This window comes from Callithrix jacchus, chromosome 7 (genome assembly GCF_049354715.1).
Source record: "Callithrix jacchus isolate 240 chromosome 7, calJac240_pri, whole genome shotgun sequence".
NCBI lineage: Eukaryota > Metazoa > Chordata > Mammalia > Primates > Cebidae > Callithrix > Callithrix jacchus.
Window position 1 is genome coordinate 41527666 of NC_133508.1, and position 18862 is coordinate 41546527.

The 18862-nt window shown below is 48.6% G+C and overlaps 1 protein-coding gene across 1 annotated transcript in view; it reads left to right on the top strand.

The window, feature by feature from the left end:
- Positions 1–67: 67 nt before the first annotated feature.
- Positions 68–18862, top strand: part of TP73 (tumor protein p73) — a 90659-nt gene continuing 71864 nt past the window's right edge. The window contains exon 1 of the mRNA XM_054258730.2: positions 68–324. The gene's annotated coding sequence lies outside the window, so the exon portion shown is untranslated. The remainder of the gene's footprint in view (positions 325–18862) is intronic.

Below are 18862 nucleotides of genomic sequence, written 5' to 3' on the forward strand. Positions count from 1 at the left end.
CGGACGCGGCCAGCTGGGGAGGCGGAGCGCCGGGAGGAGACCTGGGCCCCGGCCCTGCCCTCCTCCCGCCGCGGCTCGGTGGCCCGCGCTGCCTTCCCGCGCGCCGGGCTGCAAAGGCGCTAACGCCCGCGGCCGCCTCCTCCCCGCGGCGCCTCCCCTCCCTGCGCCCATATAACCCGCCTCGGGGCCGGGCCGCCCGTCCTGCCTTCCCTCCCGCGCACCGGACCGGAGGCCTGCGCGCCGGCGAAGGGGACGCAGCGAAGCCGGGGCCCGCGGCAGGCCGGCCGGGACGGACGCCGACGCCCGGGGCTGCGACGGCTGCAGGTAGGCGGCCCGGGGCCGAGGGCAGCAGGTGCCTGGGCGCGGGGCAGGTGCCTGGGCTCCCGGCTCCGAAGCTGGGAGGGGAGGAGAGGGAGATAGGGGTCGAGCTGGGACGTTGCGACCCAGGGGCTCCCTCAGAGCTGGATCGGTCCCTGGGACTTGGCGCGAGGGGTTGGAGCGGCCAGAGTGGAGTCCGCTAGGAGACGCGGGTCCTGCCCACAGCGCAGGCCGACTTTGGCGCCAAAAGCAGCCCCGCAGGGGTTCCGGGAGGGCCTCCTCTTGTGCCCCCTCTCCGCCCCAAGTTCCGAAGGCCGTGGGAGGGCGACCACAGGAAGAGGCGGAGGTGCTGCGGAGTGCGGGTTCATTTGGAAATCGCCGGCGAGCTCCTCCGCGCCCGCGCGCTCCCTCCGACCTGCAGGACTGTGCCAGTCCCGAGGCGTTGGCTGCCCGGACAGCGCACGGCGGAGGAGCCACAGCCCTCCCCTGGACAGGGAGATGGATCTGGGCAGGGGCCGTGACCCGTGGAGTCGGTTACTAAGCGGTTTCCACGGTTTCCCGAGGGACAGCGCTCCCTGTGGCTCTGAGTTTGTCGGTAGAGGGCTCCTGGCATGTCTCCGGAGCCGTCCCAGGTAGAGAAAGGCTGGGAAGAAAGGCCCTCGCCGGCCTGGAGGGAGACACCATCGCCCGCTTAGCTCCTGGGCCTCCCCCTCCTGCAGCCACCGCCTTTCCGGCTGCTTGGACTGCGGGAGAGACGATTACCTTCACTTAGCTTGTATTCTGGTCTGGACACTAAGGGACAAGCCCACGTAGTATGCACATGTTTGCTAAATAACCGGGAGACAGGTCGACAATCTTCAGCAAGGGTGCAGGGAAAAGCGCGCACCCCGAGCTTCTGACCAGCGGTCATTTCCTTCCAAGCGTGCTTCCATCTGTCTGCACCTGCGGGAATGGTTCAGGCTCGTCGACTGTGCTTCGGTTTTTGTTGTTTTGTTTTTTGTTGCTGTCGTTGCTGTTTATTTGTTCAGCCTTAGCTCCTGGGGAAAAGGAGACGGTTAAACAAAGCGCAGGGCCTCTGTGACGCTTACTGAGCGCTGAGCAACCCCTCTTGATTTATTAAAAGATTCAAAAGCATTGCGTTAAGAACAGGACACGGTGTTCGAAGTGTTGCCATATATGAATGTATGAATTACATGTGTGATTTTTACAACAAGATAAAAAGCTGGCTGGGCATGGTGGCTCACGCCTGTCATCCCTGCACTTTGGGAGGGTGAGGCAGGCAGATCAGTTAAGATCAGTTCGAGACCAGCCTGGCCAACATGACAAAACCCCATCTCTGCTTAAAATACAATAATTAGCTGGATGTGGTGGTGGGCACTTGTATTGCCAGCTACTCCGGAGGCTGAGGCACAAGAATTGCTTGAACCCAGAATGGAGAAGGTACAGTGAGCTGATATCACACCACTGCACTCCAGCCTGGGCAGCAGAGTGAGACTCTGTCTCAAAAATACGATTAAAAGTCGGTGCCAGAGGCCGCACTGTGGCACTGCCTATTGTCAGTCAGGGGCTGCCTGGGGTGAGCGGAAGGCAGGCCTGAGCAGGGCTTGTCTGTGAGCTGCAGCCTCCCAGGATGGCCATGATGCCAGTCCTGCCTTGCAGTCCTTCTAGTGAAGGCTATGGCGAACAGGGAGCTGTGTCCAAATCCCGAACGCCGGTCCCATGGAGAAGCTGGTCTGGCACAGTGGGTAATGGGGTAGTGTGGAAGTCAGAATGCTGGGGCTCCAATCTCTTCCCCATTTACTCCAGCAAGTCACTTAACCACTCAGAACCTCAGTTTACCCATCTGCAAAGTAGGGTACTAAGTTCCTGCCTCAGAGGCTTGGAGAACAGTCAATGAGGACCATCCAAAGTGCTTGGGAGAGTGCCTGGCACCCACTCAGTGTCCCCACACATGATGGTTTCAGGTCCTAGGTGCTGTTCCAGAACTGGGAGAGCCAGGAGGCCTGGAGAGACACCCGAGTCCTTAGTAGCCAGTAGGTCTCTCCAGGGCAGGAGGGATGGCAGCAAGGCAGGCATCTGTCTGAGGCGTGGGTGGAGGCTGATGGCATCTGTTAGAAGTAGGCACTGTGGCAAGGATGCCTGCTTTAGTGCTTATTTATAGGGCATGCCACACCCAGGTCCAAGAATGGATTGATAGTCCAAGCACATGTGAAAGGCAGAGCTAAAGTAGAGAAGAAGAGAAGAGGCTGAGGTCCGAGAGAGGAGCCGCACACCCACTCCAGAGGCTGGACCTGGCCCTGCCCTTGCATCATGGTGGTGTTAACCCTGAAATTCTGAGCATCCAAAAGTGACATTGCATGCACGGTGAACCTTGGGTTTGCAAAAACTCAGAAAAAGTCTTCAAAGCATCCTTTAAGGCCAGGCGCGGTGGCTCACGCCTGTAATTAGAGCACTTTGGGAGGCCAAGGCGGGTGGATCACTTGGGGTCAGGAATTTGAGACCAGCCTGGGGAACATGGCGACGTCTTGTCTCCACCAAAAATACAAAAATTAGCCAGGCGTGGTGGCGGGCTACTCGGGAGGCTGAGGCAGGAGAATCGCTTGAACCCAGGAGTCAGAGGTTGCAGTGAGCCAAGATCACACCACTGCACTCCAGCCTAGATGGCAGAGCAAGACTCCATCTAAGAAAAAACAAAAACCTTTCAAGTGTGTGTTTCAGGTAACCAGCTGCCATTTGGTGGCTTGCCTTTGTTTTCCAACGTGGGGAGGGCTAAGGTGATCTTTTAAAATACCTCTGTTATTTCCTTGTGATTTTGCTTTAGGAGCAAAAAAGAAAACAGCTGAGATGAGTCACTAAATGAAAATGACACCTACTTCTTTTTCAATTTCTGTTGTTTGTATCTGAATGTGGTGAAAGCTTTCTAAGTCTGATGCTTTAGCACCGGTGTGTTGAGTGATAACTTACCTCAAGTGTTTCACACTTCCATGTTCTGCCCAGATTTCTTTAACAAATACAGAAACACACCTGCAGCCGGCAGCATCCATTGGTACATAACCAAAACACACAATGGCTTTTTTACAAGTTTGCCTTCTTAAGTGGGTCACACAGGATGCCTCGAAATCCTTCTCTCTGGGTCATGCAGAGGATATTTTATTCTAAAAAATCCCTCTGCTCATTGGAGTGTGAGTGTAAGAGCTTAAACCAAAGTGGGCTCGGACAGACATATGCACGTGTTCATGGACTTCCTGCCCACCCGCCTGCCTGGCCACTCTGTAGTCAGTATTTCTTTCCTTTTATTTTATTTTATTTTTTGATATGGAGTCTTGCTGTTGCCCAGGCTGGAGTGCAGTGGCACAGTCTTGGCTCACTGCAGCCTCTGTTCCTGGGGTTCCAGTGATTCTCCTGCCTCAGCCTCTTGGGTAGCTTGGGTAGCTGGATTTTTAGTAGAGACAGGGTTTTGCCATGTTGGCCAGGCTTGTCTCAAACTCCAGACCTCAGGTGATCCACCTGCCTTGGCTTCACAAAGTGCTGGGATTACAGGCATGAGCCGCCATGTCCAGCCTGTGGTCGGTATTTCTTTGCAAGCTAAACACTCACTCATCCAAAGTGCTTTCTTTTCCTGGACGCTTGTCAGAGACCCAAAAAAGCAAAAATAATCCGGCCCAACTCTTGTTTTTGAACATCTCCTATAAAAACTCACATTTAGCCCATGGTAGCTGTGAGGTCGTACTTGGCTAAATAGTTTACATTTTTTTCCCTGTAATCCTCACAATAGCCCATTGAGGTAGCTACTGTAATTGTACCTAGTTACAGATGAGGAAACTGAGGCTTCAGCAGGCTATTCAACTTGTACAAAGTTACGCAGCTGCAAAGTACAGGAGTGAAGACTCCAGCTATGATCATGAAGCTGGGACTGGAGCTGTCAAACCATCCTTGCCCTGGGTCTGCTATTGGCTCAGGCCCTCTGCAAATACAAGACGTGGCCCCCAGACACCTAGGACCATGGAACATTCATGCCGGAAGGGCCCTTCAAGACCATCTAAGCCAGCGGGAGAGAGTCCATGGGTGCAGTGAACCTGAATGGGGAAAAATGGTGCCTTGTATTAACTTCCAGGCAAATTTCAGCATTTGCTACAGTTATGAATGTAGGCAGCAAACTACAGTCATTGTAGCAGGACCTGTGACCTTCTCACCAATGCGAACCACTGATATTTTCATGGTGTCCAATTGTTGCTGCAGCATCTTAAAATATGGTTTGTGCTTGTCGCTCAGTTGAAATTACGGCAGTGATCAGATCTGCTCTCAGGCTTATGACTTCATGTATGAACAAAGAAGCACACACACGATCACATCCCAATTTTGCTTTTTAAATATTAGGGTCACATTTTTAGTTTTTTCAGGGTGCTGTTACAAATGACCACACATTAACCAGCTGGAAACAACAGAAAGTGTTTTCTCACAGTTGTGGTGGCAAGAAATCTGAAGCCAGGTGTGGGCAGGGTCAGGTGCCCTTGGAGGCTCTGAGAGGGGACTGGCTTCCTCCCTGCCTCTGAGGGTCTGGGGGCCGCTGGCCGGCCTGTGGCTCCCAGGCATGCAGATGCACAACCCAGTCTCTGCCACTGTCTCCCCATGGCCTTCTCCTCTGTGTCCCTGTATGTCTCTCCTTTTCTGTGTCTTAGATGCCCACCTCGAAAATCCAGAATGATCTTATCTTGAGACCCTTACCTAAGTGATGTCTGCAGAGACCCTGACTCCAGATAACATCGCATTCTGAGGTTCATGGCAGGAGGCTGTCATTCAACCCACTAGAGTGGCTATGTTTCAGTAACTTCTGATCCTGTGTATTTTGCTTCATGCATTTAGAACATTCTTCCGGACGAGGGATCTGAGATTCCCCCAGGCTGCCAGAGGGACTGTGGCGCAATGGGGAAGAAGGCTGGCCTAAGCCATGCCCCTCTTTTCAGGAGGATAGGGAACCTGAACACTGAAGGTCTCAGTTGGACACAGCTGAAGATGGGCTGCCTGCCTCTCCCCCAGCACCTCCTGCCTGGTGCCTCATCCACAGCCACTGCATCCTGGAAAACAGCCATTCCACACACTCCAGCAGCTCCTCTCCCTGGGGACTGCTTGAACCCTACAGCTCCCAGAGTTAGGGAGAGAAACCAGACACATGTTGAATAAGAAGTCTCCCTGGGAGGGGCAAGACCCGGGTCCCAGTCCTGGACCTGGCTGTGGGTGCTACAGACAGTGGGGGGTGGGGCATCAGCCTGTGCTGAGGGGTCTGGAGAGGTGCCTCCCAGGGAGTCGGACAGAGAGGAGAGGGCATCCCAGTTGTGGCCTCCAGTGAGGCCTGGAGAGACCAGGTGGCAGGAAAGGCCCTACTGGGGCCAGAGCAAGGGCACAGAGGGCAGGTTTCATGGAGCAGGAACTATGGAGGGGCATGGAGGACACTAGAGGGACAGTGACTGGGACATTTGGTGGGCCTTGGAGATTAAATCAGGTTCCTCACAGAGCAAGCTGTGGAGAGGGAGAAGTTGCCTCTCTCACCTCTCTCTTCTCAACTGGGTTCTTAGGCTGCCAATAAATGATTAATAAAAGACAGTCTCACAAGAGATGACAATTTTAAGGCTGTTCCTACGCCCGGAGGAAGGACGTATCTACACCCAGAAGAAAGATGTACCTGTGCCAGGACGTCCCACAAAACAGGAGACTCAGCAGCAGCCAGATAAGGGTGGTACACCTGTCCATCCTCAGTGACACAAAGAAATGGGGGCCCAGGCTTCCGGGCAGCAGTGGAGACAAATAAGGAGAGGGTGAGGGGAGGAGACGTCTGGGCATAAAGGTTGCCTCGTGGTGCAGCTGCCATTCTCTTGGTGAGAAAATGCATCTTGGTGCAGCTCTCTTCCTGGCACCCATACCATTGCTAATGACAATTTCCTTTATAGATGTCAATTTTATTTAAAAAAGAGTTTACACTTTATTTTCGAGAGCTGAGGAGCTTTTTTCTGTTGGTTGGGTCTCAGTTTCTTTTAGCTCAAAGTAATCGATATGTCAACATGGCATATTTGGGGGTGCCATATTCTGGTCTTCTACAGTCATATTTTGGGGTGGTGTGTCCTGAGCCCCATTGTTTCCTAGTCTGAAACTTTCCCAAGAAGCCCCACAGTGCAGAAACTGGGCTGGTGTGTTTTGGAAATAGACACTCGGCGCCACAAAGAAAAATCAGCACTGAGACAAAGGATTTTTCAGCAACGCAATTTTTACTTCCTGGACTGCAGAAAGGGTACTCTCCCTACCCATCTTGCCACAAGAGTACAAAGAACAAAGGGAAACAGAAAAAATTATTCCTTACACATTTGGGGTTGTTTTTACTGCTGTGTCTGATCTCTGGAGCAGATTAAACTAAAACCCAACTGGCTAACAACCTAAAACTTTTCTAAACAGGAAAAAGCAGTGAGAGCTGGGACATGCCTATGAGCGCATCCAGCACAGGTGTCTCGGATGAAGTACAAGGACACAGAATGTACTACGTGCCTGTAAGCATGGCAGGTCTAACAGCTACATAGGATATGGCTTAACAAAGTTATTAGCACACTTGTTCTTTAACAAGAAAGGAAACTTTAAAAAGGAGCTTTTTTACTTCCCACAATCCCCTCCTCATTTGCTTTATAGTTTTCCTTTTTAACCTTTTTTAGGCCGGGCTTGGTGGCTCACGCCTGTAACCCTAGCACTTTGGGAGGCCAAGGTGGGTGGATCACCTAAGGTCAGGAGTTCAAGACCAACCTGGCCATCCGGTTTTTAAAAATGAAACCCCATTTTTAAGAAACAAAAAAAACCCAACTTGTTTAACATGTTTTGGTCCAATTGTTCCGTCTGAGTTTTTAAAAGAAAAGTCTTCTTTCTCTTTTCTCCTTACACTGTTTCTTTCTTTGGTTTTACTTCTCTCTCTTTCACACACACTTTCTGTTACCATTTTCGACATACATCAGCCCTTAATTGACAGCTTGCTGGCTGGCGCGGGACTTGCTGGTCTTCTCCCCCATAGCGGGAGTACCTGTCTGCCCTGCAGGGTTTCTGGCGGTGCGTGACCACAGACCATCTTGCTGCTGCAGCTGCTCCTTTCTGGCCTCTCTTCCCGCCTCTGCAGCCCTTGACCACAGCCCTTGCGGATGACCTCCGCCACCACCGTTGGCACAAAGGCTTCTCAACCCTTCGGGGGCCACCTATTCTGCTTCCTTACTCCCAGCCACTCAGGGTGGCTGGGCTCCTGTGCGCCTGTGACTTCTGCCTCGTCACCCCAACCGGCGGCTGACCCAGCTGCAGGCCCTGCTGCAGTCGCCTCGGGGGGGCCTTTACTGGGGCTCCTCCGGAGACATTTGGCTGCCTTTTGCCTTTCTTTTTCCAGGGAAGGATTCTTCTGTTTTGTTGTTTTTTGAGATGGAGTCTCACTCTGTCGCCCAGGCTGGAGTGCAGTGATGCAAACTCAGCTCACTGCAACGTCTGCCTCCCGGGTTCAAACGATTCTCCTGCCTCAGCCTCCTGAGTAGCTGGGACTACAGGCGTGCGACACCATTCCCAGCTAATTTTTGTATTTTTTTAGTAGAGAAGGGGTTTCACCATGTTGGCGAGGATGGCCTTGATCTCCTGATCTCGCGATCCACCCATCTTGGCCTCCGAAAGTGCTGGAATTAGAGGCATGAGCCCCCACACCCGTCCTTTCCAGGGGAGGAGAGACCCATCCTTTCGGAGGTCTCTCTCACCACACTCGTTACGTTCGCTTTGCTCTTTCCAGCCTCTTGGCTGAATGAAATGATTACAGATCTTGCAGAGAGGAACCACTCACACTGCTATCTTGCACACACACTTACACTTACTTAACCTTCAGAATTTTTACCAAAGCTTGAAGCCTTCCTTTTCCCCGAGACCAGGTTGATTTATTTCTCGCACCAGGTAGGTCTCAGCTGGAGACCACTCTGGAGGGGGATGGGTCCCATCTGGGCAGCCAATTTGTTGGAAAATAGATGCTGGGTGCCACAAAGAAAAATCAGCACTGATCAAAAAAGAAAAAGAAAAATCAGCACTGAGACAAAGGATCTTTCAGCAATGCAATTTTTACTTCCTGGACTTCGGGAAGGGCACCCTCACTAGCCATCTTGCCACAAGAGCGCAAAGAACAAAGGGAAACACACAGATTTATCCCTTACGCATTTGTGGTCGTCCTTACTGCTGTGTCTGATCTCTGTTGGCTGGAGCCACACCTCACAATCTAAACTAAACCCCGAGTGGCTAACAACTTACAACTTTTCTGAACAGGTAAAAGCAATGGAGAGCTGGGACATGCCTGTGAGCATGTCCAGCACAGGTATCTTGGTGAAAGTGCAAGGACTCAGAATGTACCACGTGCCTGTAAGCACGGCATAGGACAGGGCTTCACAAAGAGTTATTAGCACACTTATTCTTTAACAAGAAAGGAAACTTTAAAAAGGAACTTTTCTACTTCCCACGTGTGTTGTCCCATAATGCTTTGAAGAGGCATTTGGAAAAAAAGAAAAATGAAAGCTAGTCATCGGTGCCGACTAAAAGCCAGTTTCTGAGTCTGGGGGGCAGTGGCGGGGCAGCTTTGTAGATGCTGCACTCCAAGCATCTTCCGCAGTTTGTCTGAGCGGCCTGGGCGGCAACAGGCCTAACAGTCCTTTGCCCCTGGGCTTCGTGGTCATCTCACTGATACATATTTCAAGCCATCCGGGATTTCGGTTTGCAGGTTTCTGAGAAGAGGGCGGTTTTGTTCTTGGTGATTCCAGTAAGCAGCATGGGAGAAAATCGAAAGTGTCAGTTTGGAGAGTTGCAGCCAGACGCTGGCAGAAATTAAAAACATTCAGGAACCAGTCCAGTTTATAGACATCCATGGATAATGTAACCCCAAAGACAGTAACAGGACAGGAACCTAACATGGGCACACAATATGATTTCCTACTACAACACATATTCTCTCTACCTCACCCCCCATTTATACGAAACATAATCTTGGTAAGATTATTTCTTTTCTTTCTTTTTGAGATGGAGTTTCACTCTTACTCAAGGCTGGAGTGCAATGGCACTATCTTGGTTCACTGCAACCTCTGCCTCCCGGATTCAAGTGATTCTCCTGCTTCAGCCTCTTGAGTAGCTAGGATTACAGGCATGCATCACTATGCCCAGCTAATTTTTGTATTTTTTCTTTTTTTTACTAGAGACAGGTTTTTGCCATGTTGGCCAGGCTGGTCTCGAACTCCTGACCTCATGGGATTCACCCATATTGGCCTCCCAAGTGCTGGGATTACAGGCATGAGTGACCACACCAAGCCTAGTAAGATTAATTTGTTTGCAAAATAAGTCTAGCCTTATTAAAGTTGGCCTGATTATTTGCATAAGTGCAGCAGTAGTTAAGTGTTGGAAACAGACACTCAGTGCCGCAAAGAAAAATCAGCACTGAGACAAAGGATCTTTTAGCAAAGCAATTTTCACTTCCTAGACTGCATGAAGGGCACCCCCACTAGCCATCGTGCCATGAGAGTATAATGAACAAAGGAAAACAGACATATTTATTCCTTCTGCATTTGGGGTCGTCCTTACTGCTGTGTCTGAGATCTGTTGGCTGGAGCCAGAACTTACAATTTAAGCTAAAACTCAATTGGCTAACAACTGAAAAGTTTTCTAAACAGATAAAAGTAATGGAGAGCTGGGCCATGCCTGTGAGCGCGTCCAGCACAGGTATCTTGGTTAAAGTACAAGGACATAGAATGTACTACATGCCTGTAAGCACGGCAGGTCTAACAGCTACATAGGATAGGGCTTAACAAAGAGTTATTAGCACACTTACGATTTATTCTTTAACAAAAAAGGATACTTGGAAGAGGAACTTTTCTACTTCCCACAGTAAGTGACTATCTAGGCTTTCTTTAGGTCAGCTTTGCTGAAACTTTTAATGAGAAATCTCAGGTTAGACTTTATAAAGCCTCTTGAGGCTAAGAAGTCAAGAACTTGACATCAGACTTTACCTGCAATACCTATAGATTCGGGTGAATTCTTCTTTCTCAAGGTTCCCAACATATTCTTGAGAAATACTGTGAGGCCACAGAAGCCCTTCAGTCCAGGCACCGTGGCAATCTTTCTTTCCTTCAAGGGGTTGCATCAGCTCCATAAAGTGAACCTTAGTTCCTTACAGCTACTCACATCTGATTTTACGCACATCGCTCTCAAATATATTCCAGCCAAACCCTTGGTGAGCTAACCAGTATTTCTAGTTCTTTCCTATCACAAGGCAGCAGATTCATATCGAACTTAAGCCAAAAGCACTACTGCCGTAAAAATAAAAACACGAATAGTTTCCAGATTCTGGAGAGATCAGATGGGGAGAAAAGTAATTGTTTCAATTGTGCTTACAAAAGTATAATTTACCAGAATGCTGTAAGTATAAGTAGTTTCCTCATTTACATTCTGGAAATGCTTGCACCCAGTGGTATGACCTGAATGTCATCAGAAACCTGTACTGGTCAGCATCCTCCCCATGAAATCCTGACGACACAACACTTTAGGATTAGAGTTGCTTGCAGAAGCTTTCAGGAAAGCATCAGAGTCAGACACTTAACTGTGGATGGCAAAAAGGCTTAGCATCTTTACCTTGGGTAAAGATGTGATGAGGTCATCACAATGCAACTGATGAGGAAATTTGGTTACTCCCGTGACGTATACTTACAGATAATAACTAGAATTACAACTAATACAGACTGCATCGATTTCTAGGAACTTCATACAATTTCTGGAACCCTTATATTACTATTTATGCAAATATAACTCAGGAAGGTTAATCATCACCACATACTTCCCAGTGCTTCCCATACAAACTTAGTTTATCGAATAAGCCCAATTTATTTAATATCTTTTTCCTTTATTTTAAAAAAATTTCCCCTTAATGTTGGCAGAATAATCTCTCTCTTTTTTTAATAGCCCAGAGGTCTTTTATTTATCATATTATTTATGAAATGACATCTATTAGGCCAGAAAGTCACAGGGAAGAGGTTCCCACTGGCTCCCATGCAGTGCTCCTCTCTGGGTGGAGCAGGCTGGCGCTTCCGTGGAACCCAGGTTCCTTTCCCTTTGGGTTCTTCCTTTTTCTGATCATTTTCCTTCCCGCGTTTCAGGAAGCTGCCTCGGCTCTTAGCCTGCTGAATGCTCAATACGCACATTCATTCTCTTGGCGAGAATCTTGCCCTTCATCGGTTTGTTCACAACAATGCCGGCAGCACACTGGGTGACACTGTAGCCTGTCCCAGTTCTACACGGCCACACTCGTGGGGCTTGCTTTGTGAACAGCATGCATTCCCTTATGTCTACAATATCACCCTTCTTACAGATTCGCATATACGTGGCCAAAGGAGCCACTCCATGTTTTCTAAAAGCCTCGAGAACGTACATGGGGGCCTCTCCTCTTTCCCTTTGTGTCCATCATTTCCAGAATTACTGGAAGAGGGCGGTTCCGGCCGAAAGACCAATCTGTCTTTTTATGAGGAGAGAAAATAAATTCTTTTGAGATATTCCAGGGGCCCATCGGGAAATCCCAAACATTAATTCAGGGTCAAAAAAGTCTTGATTTAGAGTGTGATTTTGGAAAGTTGTCAAAATGTCAAAAGGTTTAATGCCCTTGATTGAATAGAATCCCAGATCATTATGAAATAATACCTAATTCTCATTTCATCAAAGCGACAATGAAGTATTCAAAGAGAAATGCAGAAAGTTACATAGTTTAAAATCATCTTACGTCTGGCCACATGCGGTGGCTCACGCCTGTGATCCTAGCAGTCTGAGAGGCTGACGCTGGCGTATCGCTTGAGCCCAGGAGCTCAAGACCAGCCTGGCAGCATGGCAAAATCCTATCTCTACTAAAAATACAAGAATTAGCCAAGTGTGGTGGCACATGCCCACACAGCTGAGTAGTCTCAGCTACTCACGAAGCTGAGGTGGGAGGATCCCAGGAGCCCAGGGAGATTCATGCTGCAGTGAGCTGAGCTCGTGCCACTATACTCCAGCCTGAACAACACAGTGAGACCCTGTCTCAAAAAACAAAACATAAAAGCAAATAGAGAAAAGCCAGTTTCTTAAGTAATCAAAGACCTAACAAACAACATGAGGCACAGGACATTTTTCTACTTTGTTTTGTTTTTGAGACAGGGTCTCAAGACAAAATTACTTTTTTCTTTAAATTTTTTTTTTTATTTTAAATAGACACAGGGTCTCACTGTATTGTCCAGGCTGGAATTGAGCCCCTGGACTCAAGCAGTCCTCCTACCTGAGCCTCCCAACGTGCTAGGATTATAGGCACGAGCCACCGTACCCAGCCATGATTACTTTTTGTCTTAATAAAAAACGCATCCTGTAGTTTTCCTACCAAAACATATCTTACTCCTTACATACAAAGTTGTTTCCCTTATTATTTCTAGTAGTTTTAATGATGTATGTTAGAATTTTAATCTTCATAACACTAATTTCCAGGGATAAACTAGGAAGTCAGCAATTGTAAGCTTTCAGACAAGCATTCTATAAACTGGCCAATATACTTACATACTATATCATAATTTCTTTCTTTTTTTTTTTTGAGATGGAGTTTCCCTGTTGTTACCCAGACTGGAGTGCAATGGCACAATCTCGGCTCACCGCAACCTCCGCCTTCTGGGTTCAAGCAATTCTCCTGCCTCAACCTCCCGAGTAGCTGGGACTACAGGAGGGCACCAACGTGCCCAGCTAATTTCTGTATTTTTAGTAGAGACGGGGTTTTACCATGTTGACCAGGATGGTCTCAATCTCTTGACCTCATGATCCACCCACCTCGGCCTCCCAAACTATATCATAATTTCTAGAAACATATGCTTCCTCATGGTACAGTTTTTCAGTGTGGCACAGAACATGTTTACTCACTGACCCAAATACATTTTTTCTTTTGCAATAATAAAGCCAAAAGCAGATAGACTTAAACTTATATTTACCAAGAAATGTTTCAGTATTTTATTTTATTTGGAAATGATCCAGAAATTCAACAAATATATATATTTTAATTTAACTTAATCTAACTTTAAGGGAATAAGTTACCAAAGATATTTGGGAAACTTGTAACCAGACATAAAACATACTTACTTTGTAAAGGTTCATTAATACACGTTTGTCCTAATTCTATTCCATTAACTTGTCTATAATGATGATACTTGCAGTACGTATGAAAATTTCATGGGATATCATGCAAACCTGGCTATCACTTTAGGTTATTTCTGTGTTCGTTTCTTTTTTTCTTTTTTTAAGACAGAGGCTCCCACTGTCACCCAGGCTGGAGTGCAGTGGCGTGATCTCAGCTCACTGCAACCTGTGCCTCCCAGGTTCAAGCAGTTCTCCAGCCTCAGCCTCCCAAGTACCTGGGACTGCACGTGCATGCCACCAACTCTTGCTACTTTTTTATATTTTTAGTAGAGACGGGATTTCACCATGTTGGCCAGGCTGGTCTCAAACTCCTGACCTCAGGTGATCCACCCATCTGGGCCTCCCAAAGTGCTGGGATTACAGGTATGAGCCACTGCACCTGGCTCTCTGTTAAATATTTTTACAGCATGTGCAGATAGACTAGTACTACAAAACCAAAATGTAGCAATGAAACATGTGGATTCAGCTTGTGTTTCCAGTGTGCTTGACGCGGGTGAAGTGACAGACCCTGCCCTTCTGTGTGTGTTTTTGTTGCTGGTTTTGTTTTGTGTTTGTTTGTTTGTTTGTTTGTTTGTTTGTTTGTTTGTTTGTTTTGAGATGGCATCTCACTCTTGTTGCCCAGGCTGGAGGACAATAGCCCAACCTCAGCTCACGGCAGCCTCCACCTCCCAGGTTCAAGTGATTCTCCTGCCTCAGCCTCCCAAGTAACTGAGATTACAGGTATGCACGACCATGCCTGATTTTTGTATTTTTATTAGAGACAGAGTTTCTCCACGTTGATCAGTCTTGTCTCAAATTCCCGACCTCATGTGATCCACCCACCTCAGCCTCCTAGAGTGCTGGGATTACAGGGTGAGCCACTGCACCTCGCCAGGACCCTGCACTTCTACTCCCACATTTGCTCTTGGGTTGAAGGCATTGTTTTAAACATTTAATAGAGATAACACAGTGATTTGGCTGTGAGCCCAGGGAGGATGAAAGTAGTGTGTCTGCGTTGTATTTAATGCTGACAGCCCTGGAGACCTGCCTGTTTCAGGGAAGGCCACAAACCTAAGCTGGCTTTTATTTACCAAAGATTAGCCCAGCTCACGTGAACTCTGAAAGCCTCTGGGTGGGTTCCCAAAGGCATGTGCTCTCAGTACATCGAGTAAGAGCAAAGGAGAACCTTCCTGGTTTTTGTCTCAGGGACCCACAGCAAAGTTTGTCTAAACAGAGGCCAGCTGGTGAGGCTGGCTCCAGCATCAGGCGTACAGGGCTGATGCTCGTGTTCTGCCCTGGGAGCCCCTTTCTGACCGATGATAAAAGACAGGGATGGAGGAAAATAGTGACCATCTCTCGGGACAGGGGGAATCCAAAAACAAGAGAATTTGCACCCCAAAAAATGCCACTGGCCTCCTATAGAAGAACTGGTTCATGGCCAGACATGGTGGTTCATACCTGTCATTCCAGCAATTTAGGAGGCCGAGGAGGGAGGATTGCTTGAGCCCAGAAGTTCAAGACCAGACTGGGAAACATACTAAGACCACACACACACACACACACACACACACACACACACACACATTTTAATTAGCTGGGTGTGGTGGTGCCTGCCTTCGGTCCCAGCTACTCAGGAGGCTGAAGTGGGGGGATCCCTTGAAGCCCAGGAGCTGAGGCTGTAATGAACTATGATTATGTCCTTGTGTAGCAGGAAAGGCCACAAAAAGAAACCTCTCAACACTGAACTGGGAAGGAAGGGGTGATTTATTTGGCCGGGAGCAGTGGTGGCATAGCTGCCTAACAGCCGAACTCCCCAACAGAGAAAATCCCTGCCCTTTTAAAGGCTCACAGCTCTAGAAATTACATGTGAAAGGGTCTTGATCCATGAGGTAGGCGTGGGGTACGTGACTTAGGTGGGGGGTTTGATTGTGTTTAGGCACAAACAGTGCCTTCTGGGAAGATTCCTCCGTACCATGCCTGCGATCTATAGGAGGGTGATTAAAAGTGCCAGCCTTCACTTCTCCTGTTGAAATACCATGTAGAAGTCGGGGGGGTGGCCTTAGATGCTTAAGGACGATTAAGGGTCTCCTTCCTCACTCCCCCCTTTGAGAATCTCACCTAGAACATTAGTGAAAGTTCTTACTCTCATTCTTATTTTCCTCTGTTTTAGCTATTAACTTAGTAGAGCTGTTCCATTGCCTTGTGATGAGTTTAATTTCAAAAGCCATATGCATAGGGGGTTCTGATGGATCGTGGCAGACATCAGGCTGTCCATCTCCTGGGTCACACACCTTATACTGACTACCATTATATAAACAGGTTCCCTTCTGTGTCCTTGTACATTCATAATAACCATTGAACAAAAGAATGGCGGTAACTTTCCGTCCTACCTCAGTAACCCAGTGCACACACTGAGAGCATTCTCCAAAATCAGTTAATGTCCCTACTGTATAAGTTCAAATTTTAAGAAGAGTAAGTCCCATGATGAGTGTCCTCATGCTTTGGCCATGTGTGGACCAGCCAGCTTCCGGGGTGTGGCTGGAGCAGGGCTTGTTGTCCTTCTCAAGGTGACTCTGCAGTCATTGTCTGGGTTTGGGCTAGCTTCCCATTTCAGCTGCTGCAGGTTTCATGGGGCTGTGGTGGATCCAGGCTGGGATTCCCTCTGCCTTTACGGCTGTGGGGGTGGTCAGGATCACGGTCTGGGGTCCCTTCCACCGTGGCTTCAGAGGGACTGCATTCCAGTCCTTTATCCACACGCGATCACCTGGTGAGAAAGGGTAAACTGGGGAGAATAAGCTTATAAGGCATCTTTCATTTACCTAGGCTGAAATATCCTGAGCGATTTTTCCTAGAGCCTGTAGCTGTCATCCTAGCTCAATCTCTCTCCACTCTGAGGAGTTCCCAGGAGCGCCCCTGCGATATAAGACTTCATAGGAGGAATATCAGGAGTACATCTAGTTTTGAATAACACCAAGGGAAGTGCCTGCACCCACTTTAATTCTGTTTCCTGACACATGTTCCCTAAGCTGTTCATCCACCTAACCTTCTGCTTGGAGAAAGTCCTTTCCCTCCTGAATTTAACAGTCCTTTTTCTTTCTTTCTTTTTTTTTTTTGAGACGGAGTTTCACTCTTGTTACCCAGGCTGGAGTGCAATGGCGCGATCTCGGCTCACCACAACCTCCACCTCCTGGGTTCAGGCAATTCTGCCTCAGCCTCCCAAGTAGCTGGGATTACAGACATGCGCCACCATGCCCAGCTAATTTTTTGTATTTTTAGTAGAGACAAGGTTTCACCATGTTGACCAGGATGGTCTCGATCTCTTGACCTCGTGATCCACCTCGTCTCAGCTTCCCAAAGTGCTGGGATTACAGGCTTGAGCCACCGTGCCCGGCCTAACAGTCCTTTTTCTTTGTACAGCATCCCGTGTACTTGAAGAGTTAGAGAGGTGTAACAGGAATCAGTATAAATATCCCATCTTACCTCCACTCAGTTCTAGGGCCCAGGTCAGAGCAATAGGTTCAGACCTGAGGCACTGGCATGGTCTCAATTAGTGTCCAGAGTTGCTGCTACACAGCTGGCACACCTTTCTCCTCGTGGATTAACAGAACTGCCTCCATCCACGGCTGATCCTGAAGATCGGGCCTGCCGGAATAAACTGAGTCCAATACTTCAGCACAGTTGCGTTCAACCGGGCCCTCTGACACGGGGAGCAAAGTGGTGGGTTTAAGGTGTTGCAGACCTCAATGGTGATGCAGAGATTTTCACATAGCAGGCTCTGGTGTTTGGTTAACCTAGTGTTTGTCAACCAGTGATGTCCTTTGCTATTCATTAGAGTCGCTACTATGTGGGGTGCTTTGATATTAAAATTTTGCCCCAGAGTTAGCTTATCAGCTTAACTGCTAGCAGAGCAGTTGCTGCCAGGGCCCTTAAACATGGGCCATCCCTTGGAAACTTCTTTAAGTCCAAGCAGATGAACCATCTATTCTCCACTGGCAACACTCCCAACAGCGTGTCTGGGTTGGGTGCAGGTGGGTGCAAAGTCACTGTGGCCTGATTAACCAAACACAAGTCCTGCTCTTGCCTGTAGTCTTTGGTCCCTGGTTTAGGGGCAGGCAAGAGGGGGGTGTTCCATGGAGACTGGCAAGGAGCTATAATTCCATAGTCCTTTAAGCATTTTAGGTGGACCTGAATGCCTTCTAGGGCCTCTCGGGGAACTGGATACTTCTTTTGCATAACCACTGAGCCCAGGCTTGGCCTCAATGAGCACAGGGGTGTGGTTGATTGCCAGTCCTGGTAGATTGTCCTCTGCCCTGACCTGTGGCTATCACTTTGATAGAGCAGGGGTTAATTCTTGTCCTCATTTAGTCCAGAAGAGTCTCCACTCCTCCTCCTGAGGGACGGTGAGAGCCATAATAATCCGTGTCTGAGGCAGTTTTAGCTGCAGGGAGCCCTTATCGGTGAAGGTGATAGTAGTAGCTTTTAGTTTGCTTAGCAAGTCTCTCGCCAAGAGGGGAGGGGGCAGTCCAGCATGTACAAGAACTGATGACCTCATGGCCTACCACCAAACAAGTCCAAGGCAAACAGAAAGACTTTTTCTGACAACCCAGTAGCTCCAACAATATCAGTTGTTTCCTTTGATAGGGGGGTTACAGGACTGTCCTGACCATGGACTCTTTGGGGGCAGTTGAGCCTGGTCCCCTTCAGTCCAGCGGCCCTTCCATTAGATTGAACAGAGCTCCTTCACTTTCATCTGAAGCCTCGTGCTTAAGATCTCCCTGTTTTTCTGTTAACTGGGGGCACTTGTCCTTCCAGTGTCCCACTTCCTTACAGTAAGCACACTGGTCATGATGCAGCCACGGTGATTAGACTGGATAGCCTTTAAGGAGCCCCCTGTCCCCGCCCTTTTGGGGGTGCTCCTGTAATAGCAGCAGCTGTCAGGTTGGCACTTCGTCAAGCTTGATGCTCATTTTGTTGTTTTCTATTCTAATAAGGCCTCTCGGTACCAGGTCAACCTTTGCATGCCCTCCAGGGTGCTATTCTCCAGTTGATAAGATCAGCAAGTACCTGAAAACACACCTTTCCACCATGTGGCCATCCTCATCCACTCTGGTTTACCTCTGCTCTCTTAAAGGCATCTGCACCCCTGCCTTGGGTGGCAGACAGGCTGCTTTGAGAGGAGTTCCTCCCGGGAGGTGGGCAGTTATGGGAGGAATTCCCTCTGCATTCTTAGGAGTCTGTGTCCCTGCCACTGGATCTGCCAGGACCTTGGGAATCTGTGTCCCTCAGCGGGTGGAGCCGGGTTTCTCACTAGCTGTCTGCCTCTTGCCATCAGTACGGTTGC